Raw genomic sequence first — 21,788 nt, 5'->3', positions numbered from 1 at the left:
TGACTATATTTCCATGTTATCATATTAAAATAAAGATAGATCATTTAACCTTTCATTTTATTATTAATTCTGATTTTTTATCATTTTTTATGGAATTTAACTTCATTTCAGTGAAGAAATATTTTTTACAGGGTTTTAAATACTTGGCTAAAGGTTGGTAAGTGTTTCCATGATTTTTCTGGAATTTTCCATATTTTTATATAATTTTTTGACCATTATATAGCCAAGAAATGATTTTTACATATTTAAATAACACATATATTATTTATTTGGCATTTATAATATATTTAAATATTTACTAAGGAGTATCACGTCATTCGCCGGGCGAAGAAATGGATATATTTATTTAAATAAGAATAAAGAGAGAGAGAGAATGAGTGGTTATTATTATATAATAAATAGAGAGAAGAGAGATGGAAGAATAGTCAACATAAGCGGCTATGATTTAAAATATATAAAAGAGAGAAGAGAGAGAAGAATAGTCAACATAATTGGCTATGATTTAAAATATTTAAAGAGAGAAGAGAGAGAAGAATAGCGCTTATGATTTAAAATAAAAGAGAGAAGAATGGTCAAAGATTACGGCTAAGAGAATAAAAAATATATATTTTTTTAAAAAGACCTTTGTCCTTTTCTTTTGTTTTTATTATTTCAGGGTGACGTGGAGAATTCCTAGCCGTTCAAATGACGAAATCACTTGCCAATGATTGCGGGCGGACGACGCGCACAACAACGTGTCAGGCGTGATCCGAGAAAGCGGAAGACGAGAAATAATCATGCTAGCCAATCAAAACGCGCCATTTCCAAGCTTATTGGAGGAGAGATAAATAAATCCAACGGCTCAGATTTTTCTCACTAAAACCTTGATATCTTGAGATCTACATGTCCGATTGGGCTGAAATTTTGAGGGTAGGTTCGTCTTTTCCCCCTCTACAATCCAGACAGTTGGATCTTTAAATGGAGGTCTGGAAAAGGGCGAAAATCACTTTTGGAGGCTCTCCCCAAGCAATTGGCCAGGAAGGACACAGGAGGCATTCTGGAAGTCGTCAGATCTGGATCTCTTTATCAAATTTGTAAGTTTCTGAATTGTATTTGATCATCTTCTAGAACGATTCGAAAACGCCTTGGCATGGGCGAAATGTACATGCCCTAGATTCATGTTTTGAATGCATCAGCACTTCTTTTTGATTTGGATTCGAGATCTGACTTTTGATAATTAATTCTTAATCATTTTAGGACATTTCTGCTTCATTACATTTTTAATTTAGGGTCGAAATTGGGGCTTTCCCCAATTTCTTCACTTTCTCTCTCTAGGTTAATTTGATTTGTTTCTCTCTCTAGATTTCGGTTTTTATTGTTTAGGAATTTAATTTAATATATATAAAATCCAAAAAAAAAATTTGAACCAAAAATTCATCCATTTTGAACTCCAATTCAAAAATCACTTTCTTGATTATTAAATTCCCAATTTTAATTCTGAAAATTATTATAAATTTTATTAAATTGGGAAATTAATAATTTATATTTTTATGAGCTTAAAATAATAATAATATTCTTATCTGGAATTATCTGACCGAAATCAAAATTAAGTTTTACTTAATTTTGATTATTTTAATAATATTATTTAATATTAATTGAATTAAATATTGCAAAATTCAAAATTACTTGACTTGATTCATAAAAATTGTTTGAAAATTCTGAATTGTTGCCTCCTTGGATCGACCTTGCTTGCTCTATATTCTTATTTAGTAATTAAGGGAATTATAAATTTATTGCATAAGTCTAAAAAGCGCAACGACCACGTAATTTTACGTGATTTTTCGGCTTATCAATTGGCGCCGTTGCCGGGGAACGCACGGTTTGAATGTTTAAATTATTCTGTGTGGATTCATTACTCTTTATTTTTTATATTAAGTCTTGGATTGAGCTGAATTTTGCAATTCTTTTGTGAATTTTGATGAAATAGTGAAATTGAAAAAAAAAATTCATCATTGCATAATTAATTTTTCTTGTTCATCAAAACTGATTATTTTTTATATTGATGTGTTCAACATTGGATGTTCGGTAGGAGATCTTTAAAACCTCATCTCGTGAATCTTGAAACAGTTAGTAGAACTCCTAGTTTTGATTGTATTTTTGAAAGCTCCGAAGGTGAAAATCAGCATTTTTGTGACTTAATGGAGAATAATCAAAATTTTGGGGTTGAACAGGGTGTTAGAAGAATGAGGTTGAGAGAATTTTCTGACCCTATGGAGAGTGAAACCTACACTAAAATATCTGCTCCTTTACCAGAAAATGTTAATTTTAGAATTGACCCGAATATGATTAATCAATTGCCTACATTTTATGGAAGATTTAATGAGGAGCCTTATGAGTTTTTGGAAGAGTATAACCAGATTTGTTCTGCTTATAGTTATGCAGGTGTTCCTCAGGAAATTCTCAAACTAAGGTTATTTCAGTTTGCTTTGAAAGATAGGGCAAAAGATTGGTTTAAAGGGGTAGGTCAAGAATTTCAATCTTGGAGTGAAATGCAAGCTTGCTTTTTAAAGAGATTCTTTTCTTATGGAAAGACATCTTCAATTAAGAAACATATAAGAGATTTTTGTCAAGGAACTGACACTTTAGGAGAAGCATGGGAGAGATTCATGTCACTCACTAGGAAGTGCCCACATCATGGCATACCATCTCATGAATTGGTTGAAATTTTTTATGGTGGATTGAATGATCAGGAAAGGCATCTAGTGGATATATCTAGTGGAGGAATGTTCCTTGATACCCATGCAGATGAATCCATGAAATTGATGGAAAAATTAGTAGAAGATTGGACATACCGTCAAAGTTTTTCGTACACTAACCGAAGTGCAGGTCCCAAGCGTGGATGAATCATTAACGTCAAGGCAGTTGAACCGAGATCAGGATTGATAAGCTAGAAAGAGAAATGAGCAATATTGGTAAAACAGTTAAAGATATGAGCAATGATATTAAATCTTTTTGCAGGAGTCTAAAGGCAAGGAGAATGCAAACGAGGGCAACAATTCCACTAACACCCATTGTTGTTTTTGTTCTAGTGAAGAACATTCTGATGAGGCTTGTCCTATGGTTGAACAGGTTAATGTATTTGGGAGACAAGATGCAGGTCAAAACCAATGGAATGCACGACCTAATCAAAATTGGAGCAAAGGAGGAAACAACAATTTCGCCTCAAAGCAATTCGCCCCACAACCATATCAGCAAATTTTTCAAAATTTGTCTAAGCCCTTTACTCTCGTCCTAACAACAATAATGACAACACTAACTCTACTTTAATGGATTTTATCAGGAAATGCAGGAAGAGAGAAAAAGCATGCATGAGGAAAGGAAGATGTTGATGCAAACTTTAGAAGAGCACAAGAAGGAAATTGAGATGCTCAAGCGAGGACAAGGGATTCAAGCACAACAACCTGCTCTCAGGATGAAAGGTAAATCAGAAGAAATCATTCTAAGAGAAGGACATCCAGGTCAACTCCCTACCCAACCTAATATAAATCCTAGAAATATCATGTTGTGTGTAGATAGAAATTTAGAATCATCATGTTGTGTGTCTTCCGAAATTTTAAATGAATCTTGCATTGGTGAAAATAATAATGTTGCATCATGTCATGATTTTACAAATAATATTTTACATGGCTTTGAAGAAGATATGATTAATGATGAACATGTGAGTGTGATTTCAAAATTACGAAGTGGGAAAATTTTGTTAGATACTCATAAAAAAAATGTAGGATTGTCGGAGCATCAAGATAAAGAAAATGGAGAGATGGAAAATGATCAACAAGATAAGGGTGGCCAGGATGAGGAAAGGCATCCACGAATGGCAGACCCTAATCCAATTGATTATAGACCACCCATTCCATTTCCTAGTGCTTTAAATATATCCAAGCAAAAACCTGAAAATTCTCATTTGCTTGAAATATTTAAAAATGCAACCATCACTATTCCACTGACTGAGGCAATACAAAATATTCCTTCTTATGAAAAATATGTGAAGAAACTATGTACACCTTCTAGAAAGCAGAAAAGGGTACAACTTTCTGAAAATATCAGTTCAATTTTATTGAATGATATTCCTAGGAAAAGAAGAGATCCGGGTGCTCCTCTCATTAAATGTGAAATAGGAGGCATGGTTTTTAGTAAATCACTTCTTGATTCAGGAGCTAGTGTAAACATAATGCCTAAAGCTTTGTATGATAAATTTAAATTTGGTGAGCTTGAACCTATTTTTCTTGAATTACAATTAGCCGATGGTTCAATTAGGCAACCTTATGGAAAATTAGAAGATGTCATAGTAAAAGTGGAGAATTGTAAATTTCCTGTTGATTTCATAGTTGCAGATATGAAAATAACAGGAAATTTGAGCCATGCCCCTATCATTTTAGGTCGACCATTCCTAGCTACGGCGAAAGCCACAACGGATTGGGATAAGGGTACAGTGGAACTTAAAGTACGAGATGAAAAAATTGAACTATCTCCAAATTAATGAAATACCCTAAAGGCACAAGTGAAGATGTTTGCTTTCTAGCGTTGGTAGAAGAAGATGATTTTGATTTTGATCCATGCTCTTATGATTTATTTTCTTGTGAATCTAATGAATGTTTGAATGAAAAATCTTCCATACCAACAAATATTTCTTTGCATTCTGAAATTGAACTTAAGCCTTTACCATCATCTCTGAAATATGCTTATTTAGGACCATGCAAGTCTTTTCCTGTAATCATATCATCATTGTTATCATCTGAACAAGAATTAGAGCTTTTGAATGTCTTATGTACTTATAAATCTGCTATAGGATGGACAATTGATGACATTAAAGGCATCAGTCCAAATATTTGTGAGCACAGAATTTTTCTAGAAGAAAATTCTAGGGCAACAAGGCAACCCCAAAGGCGACTTAACCCGCACATGTTGGAGGTTGTTAAAAAGGAAATCATGAAATGGCTAAAAGCTGATTTTATTTATGCCATTTCAGATAGCCCATGGGTAAGTCCTATTCATGTAGTACCTAAGAAAACAGGAATAACAGTGACTAAAGATGAAAATGGTAATGAGGTACAAACTCGAGTAGCTTCTAGTTGGAGAGTATGCATTGATTATAGGAAGCTTAATTTTGTGACTAAGAAAGATCATTATCCATTACCATTTATTGATCAGATTCTTGAAAGACTTTCAGGTCAAAATTTTTATTGTTTTTTAGATGGATATTCAGGTTATAATCAAATTGAAATTAACAAAAGTGATCAAGAGAAAACAACATTTACATGTCCAGTAGGTACTTTTGCATTTAAAAGAATGCCTTTTGGGTTATGTAATGCTCCAGCTACTTTTCAAAGGTGTATGACTGCCATGTTTTCTGAATTAGTAGGGGATTGCTTGGAAACTTTTATGGATGATTTTTCAGTGTTTGGTTCCTCATTCGATATTTGTCTATCTAATTTAACTAAGGTTTTGCAGATATGTGTACAGAACAATCTGGTTCTAAGTTGGGAGAAATCCCACTTTATGGTGGAGGAGGGAATTGTCCTAGGCCACCATATCAGCAAGGATGGGCTAAGGGTGGACAGGGCCAAAGTCGAGGTTATCAAGAACCTCCCCCTGCCCACAACCCTAAAGCAACTTAGGGGATTTGTAGGGCATGCTGGCTTCTACATAAGATTTATAAAAGATTTTGCTAAAATTTCTAAACCCTTAACTAATTTACTTTCTAAAGATACACTATTTGTTTTTGATGAAAATACTAAAGCATCCTTTTTGCAGATTAAAGAAGCTCTAATTCAAGCACCTATTTTGCAAGCTCCAGATTGGGGTAAGCCTTTTGAAATTATGTGTGATGCTTCTGACAATGCAGTGGGAGCAATTTTAGGACAAAGAGTGGATAAGAAGCCAGTTGCCATCTACTATGCAAGCAAGACTCTAGGAGGAGCACAAGTAAATTACTCAACTACTGAAAAAGAATTGCTTGCTATTATTTTTGCCCTAGAAAAATTTCATTCTTATCTTTTAGGTAGTAAAATAATTGTGTTTTCAGATCATGCAGCTTTAAAGTTTTTACAGAATAAAAAAGAAACCAAACCTAGATTAATTCGGTGGATTTTACTTTTGTAAGAATTTGATTTGGAAATAAAAGATAAACGAGGGATAGATAATACTGTTGCAGATCATCTTTCTAGATTATCTACAGAATTATCTATTCCTATTCATGATGGTTTTCTCGACGAATATATTTTAAAAATTCAAAGTAAAAGGCTTCCATGGTACGCTCATATTGTGAATTTTCTTGTCACAGGATTAATACCTAATGATTGGGATATGAATGATAGAAAGAAATTTTATAAAGATATTAATTACTATTATTATGATGAACCTGAGCTTTTTAAATTAGGTGTTGATCATGTGTTTAGAAGGTGTGTACCGGAGGAAGAACAATGGAGCATTTTAGATGCTTGTCATTCTTCTTTATGTGCTGGACATTATGCTCCTAAATTGACTGCATTTAAAGTTTTAAACTGTGGATTTTTCTGGCCAACTCTATTTTCTGATGCTTTTAAGTTTTGCTCTAGTTGTTTAAAATGTCAAGCAGCGCTGAATATCAAAAAGAATGATAGAATGCCACTACAGCCTATCATTGAAGTAGAAATATTTGACCTATGGGGGATTGATTTTATGGGACCATTTCCTAATTCAGATGGGCATGAGTACATCTTAATGGGAGTGGATTATCTTTCCAGATGGGTTGAGGCAATCCCCACTAGGTCAAATGATCATAAAGTAGTGCTTAAATTCATTCAACAACATATATTTTGCAGGTTTGGTTGTCCTAGAGCAATCATAAGTGATGGAGGAAGCCATTTTAATAATTCTCAATTCAGGACCATGCTTAAAAAATATGGGGTTCAACATAGAATCACTACCCCATATCATCCACAAGCAAATGGTCAGATTGAGAATTCAAATAGGGAGATTAAAAAGATTATAAAGAAGATCATTAGGCCTGATGGAAAAGATTGGTCTAGCAGATTATATGATGCTCTATGGGCTTATATAACTGCTTACAAAACACCTTTAGGGATGTCTCCTTACAGGGTTGTTTTTGGTAAAGCATGTCATCTTCCAGTTGAAATAGAACATAGAGCTTATTGGGCTATTAAGAAACTTAATCTCTCTTTAGATGCAGCGGGAAAACAACATTTATTGCAGATGCATGAACTCCAGGAGCTAAGGAACGAAGCTTACGAAAATTCAAGAATCTATAAAGCCAGGATGAAGCACTTCCACGACAAGAATATTAACCGTAAGCATTTTCAGAAACAACAAAAGGTTTGGCTTTATAATTCAAGGTTGAAAATTTTTCCAGGAAAATTAAAATCAAGATGGGATGGGCCATTTACAATTTCTGACATGTATGATAATGGAGCTGTTTTGATTTTTGATCCTAAGAAAGGGAAGGAGTTCACAGTTAATGGTATGCGACTTAAGCCATATGTGGAAGCAGAAGATATATCGCAACCTACGGCAACAATAACGCTAAATCCGATCGAAACCACCATACAGGAAGCATAAATCTAGGATTTTGATTTCACTACTTTTCTCTTTTTAATATTGAATTTTGATTTTGCAAATAAAGGGGAATTAACCTAATTCCCTAGCTCGTAATTTTTCTTTGATTTTGTTTTCAGTTTATAGCTTTTCCAGAATAAAGAAGATGATCAAGTACAATTCAGAAACAACACGAGATGTCGACTCATCATTAGTAAGTCCTTCAAAGATCACGCCAAGCAGGTTTGTAATTCTGAACTTCTGAATTTCAATTTTGATCTTTTTCCCATGCATTGAGGACATTGCATAATTTAGTGGGGGGGAGAGAACATTTCATGTGTTTACATTGCATAATGCAAACCTTTACTTTTCTTTATGTCATATAAATTCCATGTATAAATGAAACCCACCTTTAGGAGATATTCTTCATCCATGAATTCGAATTACATGTGTAGGGAAGTTTGGCTTTATATAGCGGATCATGATCATGCAAAGATGGGACAAACTTTGATTTTGGATGATATGAGAGTTGATTTCCAAATGGCTAGGTTATCTAGTGGGTGTGTAGGGGATAGGAAAATCAAAGGATTGAAGCACTATGGTTCAATATGCTAGAGAGTTGAGTGAATTGAGGACCCCATCGCGCCACCAATAAATGAGCCGATCCTACTTGATTGTTTTCATTCTTCCATTGAGTCAATCTTACTGTAGGCTGGAAGATAGGCATTTCTCCAAGTCCTTAAGCACATAACTCCCTTTTCTTGATCTACCTTATGCCATTTGCCATACCATTCTACTTATCATGCTATCCACATTATCATCTATTTATTCAACCATGAGCCAATTTTTCCTATCCACTTGTTAAATTTTTTTTTCTAACCTAACAGCCTTTCATGGATGGTAGCCATCTCCCAAGCCACTCTATCTCTCTTTCCATGGGATCACTTTTATCCCACCTCTATCTCCAATTCTGTCTAAATTTCACTCTTCATATTCTTATTAACTCTTCTTCTCTCAAATGATTTTTTCAAACAAAAAAAAAATCATGCCCTTATTAGAGCCAATGATAAATATGTTTGTATTTGCTTCTTCAAAATATTTAGTAGTTTTTTTTACCCCTTTCAAAAAAAAAAAAAAAAAAGTGGAAGTCCTCAAGCTCAAGAAAAAATATGAGGAAAATTTTAAAAAAAAAAATTCATTCAAAGAAAACAAATGGGGTTTTTTGTGATAGGGATTATTGGTAGATTGATTTTTGCTTTGAATTATTGATTCTAGTAAGGGCATTTTTCACTATATCTTCTTTCTATTTCTTTCTCACTTCGTCTAAGTCTTGGGAGAAGGCAACTTGAAATGAGACATCTTTGATATACCCTCCATTCGCGACCCATCTCTTCACCTTTGAGCCTACGTTTTTCATTCATTCTTATGCTCTTACCCATGCCATCACACCACTTGATATTCTGTGCTAACTGGGAGGCGGAGAATGTTTAAATTTCATCTTATAGTGGGAGGAAACGTAGTGGAGAATTTGAACACAAGTAGCCGCTACCCGTGAGAGAGTGATCTTGTTATGAGAGGGAAAGGCCCACCACTTGATGAGTGCAGTGAGGAGCATTATGGATCATAGTGTAATATCTAGAGAGAAGTACATCTTTCTACTCATTTCATTAGCTCTATCCAAACCATGAGGACGGCACTCATATTCCTCACAAGGTGGAATCCGAATTGTCGAAGAGAGTTTCGTTTAAGCATGTTATTGATAATTCTAACACTTCATATAGATGAATGAGTATTGATGGATGAAGAAGTCATCTAAAGAAATAATGGTACATTGCTAAGGGAATAGCAATAATTGATAAGCCGAAAAATCACGTAAAATTACGTGGTCGTTGCGCTTTTTAGACTTATGCAATAAATTTATAATTCCCTTAATTACTAAATAAGAATATAGAGCAAGCAAGGGGTCGATCCGCAAGGAGGCAACAATTCAGAATTTTCAAACAATTTTTATGAATCAAGTCAAGTAATTTTGAATTTTGCAATATTTAATTCAATTAATATTAAATAATATTATTAAAATAATCAAAATTAAGTAAAACTTAATTTTGATTTCGGTCAGATAATTCCAGATAAGAATATTATTATTATTTTAAGCTCATAAAAATATAAATTATTAATTTCCCAATTTAATAAAATTTATAATAATTTTCAGAATTAAAATTGGGAATTTAATAATCAAGAAAGTGATTTTTGAATTGGAGTTCAAAATGGATGAATTTTCGGTTCAAATTTTTTTTTTGGATTTTTTATATATTAAATTAAATTCCTAAACAATAAAAACCGAAATCTAGAGAGAGAAACAAATCAAATTAACCTAGAGAGAGAAAGTGAAGAAATTGGGGAAAGCCCCAATTTCGACCCTAAATTAAAAATGTAATGAAGCAGAAATGTCCTAAAATGATTAAGAATTAATTATCAAAAGTCAGATCTCGAATCCAAATCAAAAAGAAGTGCTGATGCATTCAAAACATGAATCTAGGGCATGTACATTTCGCCCATGCCAAGGCGTTTTCGAATCGTTCTAGAAGATGATCAAATACAATTCAGAAACTTACAAATTTGATAAAGAGATCCAGATCTGACGACTTCCAGAATGCCTCCTGTGTCCTTCCTGGCCAATTGCTTGGGGAGAGCCTCCAAAAGTGATTTTCGCCCTTTTCCAGACCTCCATTTAAAGATCCAACTGTCTGGATTGTAGAGGGGGAAAAGACGAACCTACCCTCAAAATTTCAGCCCAATCGGACATGTAGATCTCAAGATATCAAGGTTTTAGTGAGAAAAAATCTGAGCCGTTGGATTTATTTATCTCTCCTCCAATAAGCTTGGAAATGGCGCGTTTTGATTGGCTAGCATGATTATTTCTCGTCTTCCGCTTTCTCGGATCACGCCCTGACACGTTGTTGTGCGCGTCGTCCGCCCGCAATCATTGGCAAGTGATTTCGTCATTTGAACGGCTAGGAATTCTCCACGTCACCCTGAAATAATAAAAACAAAAGAAAAGGACAAAAGGTCTTTTTTAAAAAAATATATATATTTTTTTATTCTCTTAGCCGTAATCTTTGACCATTCTTCTCTCTTTTATTTTAAATCATAAGCCGCTATTCTTCTCTCTCTTCTCTCTTTAAATATTTTAAATCATAGCCAATTATGTTGACTATTCTTCTCTCTCTCTTCTCTCTTTTATATATTTTAAATCATAGCCGCTTATGTTGACTATTCTTCCCTCTCTCTTCTCTCTATTTATTATATAATAATAACCACTCATTCTCTCTCTCTCTTTATTCTTATTTAAATAAATATATCCATTTATTCGCCCGGGCGAATGACGTGGATACTCCTTAGTAAATATTTAAATATATTATAAATGCCAAATAAATAATATATGTGTTATTTAAATATGTAAAAATCATTTCTTGGCTATATAATGGTCAAAAAATTATATAAAAATATGGAAAATTCCAGAAAAATCATGGAAACACTTACCAACCTTTAGCCAAGTATTTAAAACCCTGTAAAAAATATTTCTTCACTGAAATGAAGTTAAATTCCATAAAAAATGATAAAAAATCAGAATTAATAATAAAATGAAAGGTTAAATGATCTATCTTTATTTTAATATGATAACATGGAAATATAGTCATTAAAACACATAAATATAATATAAAATTCATTAATTAATCATGTTAATTTGCAAGTTATCAGCTGTCCATCGATAGGTGTGCATCATGGAACCACTAATTGTCCACGTGGTACGACTCTAAGCTTTCCTAAAGTCCACTTCCTGTTGGAAGCGGATGAAGACACTCTGATGGTTACGGGGTCCTATAACCACCGGACCGATGAAGTTCCCACGTGCTACATACACCCTCATAATGTCGTCAATGAGGGGGCGCTTCGTCGCGAATCGCCCTATCAAAGTGTAGGCAAATGGTGTAGCCATTCGTGAGACCTCCTCCTTAGAGAAGGCAACAACTCTCACCCCCTCCAAGTCAATGTAACCCTGCTTTGGGGTCGTGTCGTCGTAAAGTGGGGGAAGGGTGACCTTGGGGAGGGATTGGGTGGTAGCCGTGTGTGTAGTCCCTACCACTTTCGCCGCCCAGGTCGTCGTTGGTGATCGCCAAGAGGATTGCCCAGCTACTCCATTGCCACACTCCGTTGGTGTTCGCTGATCCTCCATGCCTAGTCCACATGATGGGGCACCTTCAATGGAAGATGCCAAGACCTCTTTCCTGGTGTCGCTGGAGATATTTCGGACTGGCCCGTTAGTTCTAGTCCGGTCATCAGGGGGGGAAGACAAAGCACCCGAGTCAGGTCGGTTCGAGTCGTCTGAAGGTCCCAAGTATGAAACTTGTTGTGGGTTGACCAGGTTGACCTGGACGACAAGATCGGAGGTGGCTGTGTTGACCTAGTCAACATGGGCCAATTCATCCGAGTCAGCCTGTTCAACATTGTCAGGGTTGACCAAGTCAACAAGGTCAACATTGTCAAGGTTGACCAAGTCAAGCTGGGCAGCACGGGAAATGTTGACCAAGGCCATTTGGTCAGCCGAGTCTTGTCGATCAGTATTGACCACGTGGTCAATCTGCATAGAGTTGACCGAGTCAAATGGGTAAACTCGGTCAGTATTGACCGTATGGTCAATCTCGAAAGGTTTGACCAAGTCAACTGGGTCGACACGATCAATATTGACCGAGTCAATCTGGCTGCCCAGGTTAGAGTTGACCATGTGGTCCATTTGTGCAGTTTTGACCAAGTCAATCGGGTCAACTCGTTGAGTATTGACCAAGTCAACCAGGTCGACATGGTCAGAATTGACCAAGTCGACTCAGTCATTGTCGACCCGGTCGACTCCCTCGTAGACTACCGAGTCGACCTGGTCGACTCGGCAATTTGCGACCCTATCGAGTCGGTCGGAATCGACCGAGTCGATCAGCTCGACTCGGCCACTACCGGCCAATCTGACCCGGGCTGAGTCGCCCGAGTCGACTGGGTCGACTCGGATTGACTAAGCTTAGTCATATTGACAAAACACCGCCACGTCAGACCTCTCGGTGGACGGACGTGGTGAAGAAGACGTGGCATGGCCGAAGCCGCTTGCATGATGGTCCAAATCAGAAATTAACGGCGGAAGAGGCGTTAAATGGTCAAAAAATGCGAGCGATGAGGGCGTTGAACGGTCAAAAAAGGCGGGCGGCGACGTGGCACTATCTTGGCCTTCTGATGGATGTACCGTTGGGAGATCGAACGGCGGCGGGAGTGTGGAGTGGTCAAAAATTGTAGGCGCCGACATCGGTGAGGTTACCGGCGGCGCATTTGATGCGTCGTTGGGTGCATCAATACCGCCATCCACGTAGGCAGAACGATCTGATCTGACGGCCAGGGGTGGATCATTCTAGTGGATGGATTCGATCCTGGACGTCAGATCTGACGTGGCTGTGGGCTGCGGCTCGAGGCAAAGAGGTATAGTTAATGCTCCGTTGGCAGTTAAGGCCAACGGTTCTTTTTTTGAACTTTCGGAGGGTCCACGGGAAGTCCATCATCTGGATCGTCATTTGCGCGACACGTGGCATCGCGGACGGTCCAGATAGATGGACAAAGATCGCCCGCCGCAATGATTGTGGGCGGTGACGTTAGAGTTAAATTTTTTTGGGTTTTTGTTGAATTTCATTTTTTTTTGTTTTCGATTTTTGGTGAACGTTAGATCCATCTAGACAGTCAGATTCGATAGTCTGGATGGATCTTGTACCTAACGCGTCCAGCACACCCACATCTGACGTGGCGAGCATGTCAGATGGGGGGTGTGCTGGCATCGCCAGCGCGCCTAGGTGGGCGGGCTGGCCATTTGATGTGTTTGACACATCAAACGGCCAGCTAGAGAGCGTTGCTGACTCAGCGGCCCGCATGGGATTGCAGGCTGGGAGTTTGTTTCTTTTGTTTTTTCGGCGAAGGCGTCTAAAACATCACAAATTACGTAATAAAAAGAGAAATTAATGGAGAAAAATAGAAACTAATGTTCTGCTCCCCGAGACGAACAATCCAAGTCCAAATTTGACACGATTTGGATTTGTACAAGGCCCGAATTTTGGAAAATAAAATTTGAAAGTGAAAACTCACCTTTGATCTTCAATTTCCTCTAGAATGAGCTATAATGATCCATTTGGGGCAATTTTTGAGTCGATTCCTATTGATTTTGATCTTCTGAATCAAATGGGACCAATTTCAGCTTGGTCAGAGGTTGGACGCAAAATTTATGACCAAATCCCTGTCTATGGAGGAGAGAGAAGCTCTGCCCGAGGAGAGAGAAAAAATTCGAGCAAATGAGATGGGTATTTGGAGTTTAATAATTTAAGGTTTACTAACTTAGGGTTTAATAGAATATAGGAGGGTGGAAAGGTGAGACAGAGTTGAAGCAATGGGATGAAACATGGTGATGAAGGTGGTGGAAGTAGGAGTTGAGTGAGATAAAGATGGTGGTTTAGGTTTTCATAGATGATAACGTCGAAATTGATCAATAAAATTTTGCTTTTAAACTTTTTTTACCATATAATTTTAGATTTTTACTAGCATTATTCACCATTTAATGATAAAATGAGAAATTTATGATTTATTTTCATAAGCTCTATTTATATATATTATTGATTTTTTAGACTAACCCCACTTGACTCCTTAGAGTCAAGTGGATTTCTCACATCTTCTTGGAGTTTTATCTGAAAAAACAGGATTAGGTAAATATAATGGTAGATTTGGGATACAAATGGGAGGAAAGAAGAAACCTAAGCCATCTAATAGATAATAAGAAGAGGCCCAATACACAAGAAACCCACTTTAGAAGCCCATTCAAGCATCCTTAAGGACCGGGTTAACCAAAGGCAAGAATTGTGGTACTAACCCACAATTTGAATTTAAAAGGCCTGTTTTCAAATCTGGGAAGGAGGGAACATGAGTCCAGGCTGGAAATCAAGAAATCCTAGTCGTTGAAACCCTCTGAATTAAATCTAATGGCTGAGAGAGTTTGGGTGCTTCTAGTAATTCTCTTCTCCCCTCTCTTTGTATATCATCATGGATTTCTGCTCCGAACTTGTTGTTTGAGGCCTAGTGTAACATATTTGTTTTATCCGTTATTCTTCTACAAGAGTGTGGGAGAGAGAGTTCAAGAGTGATCAAGATTTTGGAGAAAGAGCACCACTTAACTCTTGGGAGTAGTGACAACAAGGTTTATGTGATCTCCTGAATGTTTTATTTGAATTTTCTCACCTTTTTCCTAGGTAAATATGACAATGGATACTCTAGACTTCAAATCTTCCAACGCATTAAACGGCACTGAAAATTTCCTCTTGTAGCAAAATTAAAGCATTTTCAGTCCACTACCCCTTTGCCGCCGACAAATTTCAGATTCCTTGAGCATTGAACCCTTAGTTAGCTTGTTGTAAGGAAAATTTTATAAATCTTTCTGCATAAATAAGATCCTTAAAACCACTAATTTAACCCAGATTCTGGTTTACCAATAGACAAATGGAGAAAAGGTGATGGCGAGGATGCCAACGCATCGACATTGGACGCGTCTCCACCGTCAACCGAAGTCAACGCCGCCTCTACGGACACTCCACCACCGTCAACCGAAGTCAACGCCGCCTCTACGGACACTCCACCACCGTCAACCGAAGTCAACGCCACCGCTACAGACATGCCACCACCCTCATCGGAGGATGTCAACACTCTGGCATCATGCACGTCTCCACGCACGCACGCCCCTTCACGCATCATGACACGTCACCAACGGCAGATCAACAACTGGCCCTTGACGTGACACGAAGCACGTCTTTCATCTTTAATTTCTCGTCTTTAAATTTTTGTCGTTAAGTTGTATTTTCTCTTTCCTCCAAGGCCTATATGTATAGGCCATTGTTTCAAGAAACAGTTAGGCAGTCATTATTCAAGAATTGAGTTTATTGTTAACTCTTCTTGGAGGACTGCCCAGCCTCCCTATCCCTCCTTCAACCTTACCACCGCCGCCACCGCCACCGCCGCCTTGCGTCGCCAGTCTTACACCTCCTCGTCCTTCCTCCCCCCCCTTCTTCCCTTCCATTATCTCTCTCTCTCTCTCTCTCTCTCTCTCTCTCTCTCTCTCTCTCTCTCTCTCTCTCTCTCTCTCTCTCTCTCTCTCTCTCTCTCTCTCTCTCTCTCTCTCTCTCTCGCCCTCCCAGGGTTGCCCTAGGGCGCCCCCTGATCGCCAAGACAGGGGCCACCCAAGGCCACCCAGGTCGCCAGCCCAGGGTCACCCCAGGCCGCCCATTCAGGGCCGTCCTAGGCTGCCCCCAGGCCGCCCCAGGCTGCCCACCTAGGGCCGCACAAAGGCCACCCAGGTCACCCCAACTATGGCTGCCCAAGGCCGCCCTCAGACCGCCCAAGCTGCCCGCCAAGGGCCGCCCAAAGGCCGCCCCAGGCTGCCCGCCTAGGGCCGCCCAAAGGCCGCCCAAGCCGCCCCAATCAAGGCTGCCCAAGGCCGCCCTAGGCTGCCCGCCAAGGGCAGCCCAAAGGCCGCTTGGGCCACCCCAACCAGGGCTGCCCAAGGCCGCCCCCAGGCCGCCTGCCCAAGGCCGCCCAAATGCTGCCCAGCCAAGGCTGCCCAAGGCCACCCCCAGGACGCCCCAGGCTGCCTGCCCAAGGCCGCCCAAAGGGGAACCCCAAGGCTGCTCCTGGACGGCCCGTCCCCAGCCTGTCCGTGCGCGCCCATCTTGGTCGTGTCCGCACTCATTGGTCTCGCTCTCTGCCAGGCCGTACAATGCCTAGAACGCCCAGATTCCTTCGTCCAATGGGCCGCTCAACGCCCGAATTTGCCCAGTCTTGTCACGGTCAGAATTCCCCACAACCTCTTCACGCACTACGGTGCCAAGGTACGCCTGAACTCTTTGGTGTCAAAGTGTTCTCTGTCCAGTATTCCACGAGAAGTCTCCACCGCCGTCAGATCTGGTTTGATTTGGATTTTCCTACAATTCTCTTCGAGAGTTTCTTTCGTGACGTGAATTCGGGTATTGATTTTGGTGCCTTGGCATCGTCGCGGTGGGTGAAGACAGTACTCGCGCCCTCGACGAGGATCGGAGCTGCACCACTAGTATTTCATCAATTTTAAACTCCGAATTCAATGGTGTGGATTTTTGTGGTCTGTTTTATCCCTCCATACAAACCCATCTAGCACCCTTTACCCGTCGTTGTCGTATCCACCCCTCAGTCGCCCTTCTCATTAGCTGTCCTACATCAGAAGGACTCAAGAGAATATCGCAACCGTGCAAGTGACACGTGAGGAGAATGTTAGAAGACGAAAAATAATGATGAATGGAGGATGTTGATCCATACGGATGATGGATATGAACGATGGACGGTCTACCTAAATGTGTTAAAGAATGACCAATGTAAGGCAAGAGGTTAACCTTAGATTCCTATATTCCACCGGGATCAAGGCATCTTCCTAATGCTTAGGGATTGGAAAAAAAGTTTGTTCATTTGAAATACAAATGAACATGAATGAACACAAAACACGAACACGAACACGAACGAGAAAAATCCCATCCAAACAGGTTCGCAAACTGTTCATGAAAAATTGGCGGGAAGGATTTTTTTTTGCAGTGTAATAACTGACGTAAACGTAAGTTGACCGTAAGGAGGCAGGAATACCTCTTGAGGGAATCGGTCGTCTGACTATGACTGGAAATCGGGTGTTGACGGGATTGACCTGCTTCGGTTAATTGACACAGCCTTATAACTCGAAATCCCGTTGGACAAAGCCCTATATCGATTATCACGGGATAATGGATGGCCACTGAATCTGAACGAAAGAACAACACCGACAACTCACACAAGGAGGAGAAAAGAGTACTTGTGTGTTCATAGGGAAATCTTTAGCAGGATGAGAGATGCCGCCGAATCCAGAAGGGGGGAGCAGCCAGAAACACTAGTTTAAAGAGAGAAGAACACTAGAGAAGAAAGACTAGAAAATTTCCATGAAATCACCTCCAGTCCTTTCCAGTTTCAGGGCTATTTAAAGAACGCAACACACACACATCGACCAATGTTTAGATAATAACTAGGCATGGGTCCTTACCTCCCGGTAAGGGCCCAGGTGGAAACTTAACTCCAACCGGCGGCAGACGTGCACAATATGTCAATAACACTACACTCTCTCTCTCTTCCCCCTTAGCCCCCTCCATTCTTGCCCCCTCCTTCCCTCCCTCTCTCACTTCCCTCCACCTCTCTCTCTCTTTCTATATATATATATAACTCCCCCCTCTCCTATGCCCCCCTCTCCTCTCACCCCCGTGCCCCCCTCTGGATATCCCTCCCCTATCCTCCCCCCTCCTCTCTCCTCTCTATCTCTATAATAATGCAGGATTACGGGTTTTTCAAAGGCACATGGTTCACGAACTGTTCGTGAACCAAAACAAATGAACCAAACACGAACAACAATTTTGACATGTTTGTTTGTTGACGAACTGCTTTTGTTCAAGGACAAACAATAAATTTTACATCCCTATTGATGTTTATCAGCCTCCCCACTTCTCTTTTGACCTGTCCAAGCACTCAGAACCCCAAGAACACACTTGAGGAACCTTCTAAACTTTACTTTCTTTCAATCTAAGTTTAAAGATGTTTTTTACAAATATTGGAAGCTCAATTTATAGATCCAATAGTATGGATGGATAGGGGACATAAAGAAAAAGCTACCCTTAAAATTTCAGCTCAATCAAAATTCTAGATCCTCAGTTATCAAGCCTGAAAGTTGGATGATTCCTAGATATCGATGTAGTCCAAAGATTTCTCTCTCCTTGTCCAGGCCAACACCTCCATGCCATTTTGTTAGGGTTTTGTCTTGTTGTGGCATTCAATGTGATCATTGGCCCAGATTCATCCGCGTCATTCGCGATGAATGGATCCCACTACGTCACGTGTCGCGTTCTAAAAAAGACAAAGGGTTTGTTTTAATGGTATTTTAATAATAATAAATTTTGAACACAAGAGAATGTTTGATGTCGTGGCTCATCGGCGTGCCTTTATGCCAGCTAATGAGTGTGAGACACGTGCCCACCACATACACGTGGCGCCACATGTCTCACAACACATCAAATGAGCCACAATATTTGACTAGTCACAAGAAGAAAAAGGTTATATTTTTAGGTTTTCAAGCCTCGTTCTCCGTGGGGCGTTTACTGCAAAAAAGACACTCTTTTTTTGCTGGGCCACGTCACCCCTACAATTAAAAATAAGGAACACATTCTATTAGCATTAAATACCATAATAGCATCCTGATTATGGCATTAGCAATGCCATAATGATTGTGTTTAATGATTGGTTGATGCCACTCTACCAACCTCTCTCATCAAATAAAAGTTGCCTTCCATAAATGAAGCCAATCTCATCATCATCAAATTATGCTTGAAGCACTTCAATCCAGGTGGAGTGGTTACAAGATGGTGGAGCGACCTGGATATCTCTTTTGACAAGTGTTTCCCAATGCAGAGATTATTGGAGTGTGCCGCATCCCCCATCATAGGAATCCAAGAAAGAGGGGTTGACAACGACCTTGCCGCAAAGTTGGTGCCACATGGCAAGCACCATTTTGGGTTTTTTTATCAAAATTAGCCCATTAGAGGCATTGTATTTATGTGTTTTATAGGTATTCCTTTTTACAACAAGTTTTAAGACGGTTTCTCAATTTGTCATCAATTGAGCTGCATTTTTGTTTGTGATGAATGTCCCTCTTCCTCTCCTCCATATTTCACATCCAAGTTCTCTCCCCTCTTCCTCTTCCACATTCAATGCAGATCACTCTCTTGCCATTGATGACAATATGAAATGTAGAACTGGTCCACATTGCCTTGGGGTATTTTCCTCATTAGCTTTTTTGATACTCCTTAAATTTGTATGAGTTCAAGAAGTTCAAACTTGCATTTGAATAAGTATTGGGTATGGATGATGGACAATATATAAAGTCAAAAATAAATGGAAAAATCTTGTTCATCTGTTCATAAAAAGTAAAGCCCATCATATCCATTGTTTGATTGACAAAGTCACTAGTCTGGACTCCACTTCATCAACATCATTTTTAGTCTAATTATGTCTTGGAATTTGTTCATTTTTGTGAAGGGTCGATGATGAAGACTATAGAGATAGACAATATGATGATTATAATATTGAGATGTTAAAAGTTTAAAGTTAAAAGTATGGGACCCTTGAGAAATATGAATATCACTTATATCATCTCGAGTACCTCTACCGAAGTGTCGTGAGCTGACTACCAGGAGCAATGCCTTCCTTTCTCTCTCATCCCTCATTGCTTAATGTATAGTCCTAACAAAAAAATGAAATGCAAGTCATGTATGGATGGATAACATGGTGAACTGTTTGACCTACCATTCATCCCTGGTCTCTTAGATACTTATTTTTCTCGACCAACATTTTATGATAAATTACAATATTTTTTCACTCTTTTGAGGGGTACATTTTCAAATCAAAATCCATCACCCTACAAAAGATTGAGAGATGAAATAACCCTAAATTTGGGTATGAAACTATTGGATCATTAGATACCAAGAGGGGATTTTGGAGATAGTCTTTTTTCTCATCATTCGAATATTTATTTGCTGAGAAGTTTTCTGATTTTGATTCTTTCATTTTGAGAAATTTGATGCCAATTATCCGATCATTCTGGTTTCCTTCGTCGTCATTAGAGGTAGCATGATGATCAAGAGAAGAGGTATGAAAAAAGACTCAATAAACTGAATATTATATAAATTGTGGAGTGATAAAAGTCTAAAGTTAATCTCAACTATAAAAAAACTGAGATGAAATTTTTTTATGATAAGATATTAAAATTGATTGGTTTTATTTATTATTTTATTATGATTATATCATAGGTTTACTATGTTATCATATGTCATGACATATACGTTTATTGGTCTCATTAAATGCCTAAATTTAACTATTTGTTTTCACTGCGTTTTATTTATTCACACCATTTGGATTAATCTATCAGTCTATATATGTTATAATGCATGTGTGCTGAAATATCAAGCATGAATTATGAGTCTAAAGGATCCCAAGATAACACATGATATGGTTTATTCATGTATTTCTGATTTAGACCAAAGTATAGATGATTATACCCCTAGAGAATGGGCTATTATAAGAAAGTTTGTTTTAAAAAATAAATTCATTGAACCACAACTATCAAATCATACAAGATATATAAAATAAATAACAACTAAGCTTGGATGAAATATTGAAATTGTTTTTTTTTATTTTTTGCTGCAATGGAAGATCCGAGGGAATTTACTTATCTGTGATACTATTGTGCCTCCCCTTTTACATCGGTTTTTTTTATGCATTGATTGAGAGGTTGGGACGCTCATTGCCTTCTAAATAATGAAACCATTGGTTCGGTGCTCTGATTTGTAGTTAGGTATATGTTTCCAGAATATATAAAGTATATTACCGATTGGTAAATAAAATTCAAATGCTAAAAACAAATGACTTAATTCCCCAAGATCTTCCCGTGATCTTGTTTATATACAAGTTCAAGTTCAATAAAGTGTAGGTTCATTTATGCATTCCAATTCAACATTATAAATCTTGGCTCTAGCTTACCATTTGAATAGAGATACCCTATCACAAAATATTCAATCCTTATATAGACAAACCTTATATCGAACAGCTACCCACTTAATGTTAAAGAATAGTCCAATTAATCTTGACTTGTTATTATCTATGCCACAATTCCGTTGAGATTCGATGTAGAATAATTTACCAATTAAGAATTTTCTGAATTTTTAGGGAATAGATTTAAACTATGTATCGCAACTATGTATTAGGTAAGAATCAAATGTTATATTTAATAATAATTTCTGCTTTATCCCAATATTCAGAATTAGGACGAGTGATTGATTTTTGCATTTCATTAAAAAAAATTTGATCTTCCAATGTCAATTAATAAACACCTGGCCATGAAACGTTCTATGCGACCAAGGTTCAGAGGAAAGTACACAAAACGAGATCAAAACATTTCATCAAATTAGTAATGTTTTGACAGTTGATTATTATTTTGAATTGGTTTTTAAGCATTGACATCTGTGCTCTCCTTGCAAATTTATCATGTGAATTTAAATATT

General features: G+C 38.3%; 1 pseudogene; it reads right to left on the bottom strand.

Moving 5' to 3' along the window:
- Positions 1 to 2,583: 2,583 nt before the first annotated feature.
- On the bottom strand, positions 2,584 to 2,680 carry LOC144715953 (small nucleolar RNA R71; annotated as a pseudogene).
- Positions 2,681 to 21,788: the final 19,108 nt, after the last annotated feature.

This window comes from Wolffia australiana, chromosome 19 (assembly GCF_029677425.1).
Source record: "Wolffia australiana isolate 7733 chromosome 19, ASM2967742v1".
In the NCBI taxonomy this organism is placed as follows: domain Eukaryota; kingdom Viridiplantae; phylum Streptophyta; class Magnoliopsida; order Alismatales; family Araceae; genus Wolffia; species Wolffia australiana.
This window is presented reverse-complemented; position numbering and strand designations above follow the sequence as displayed.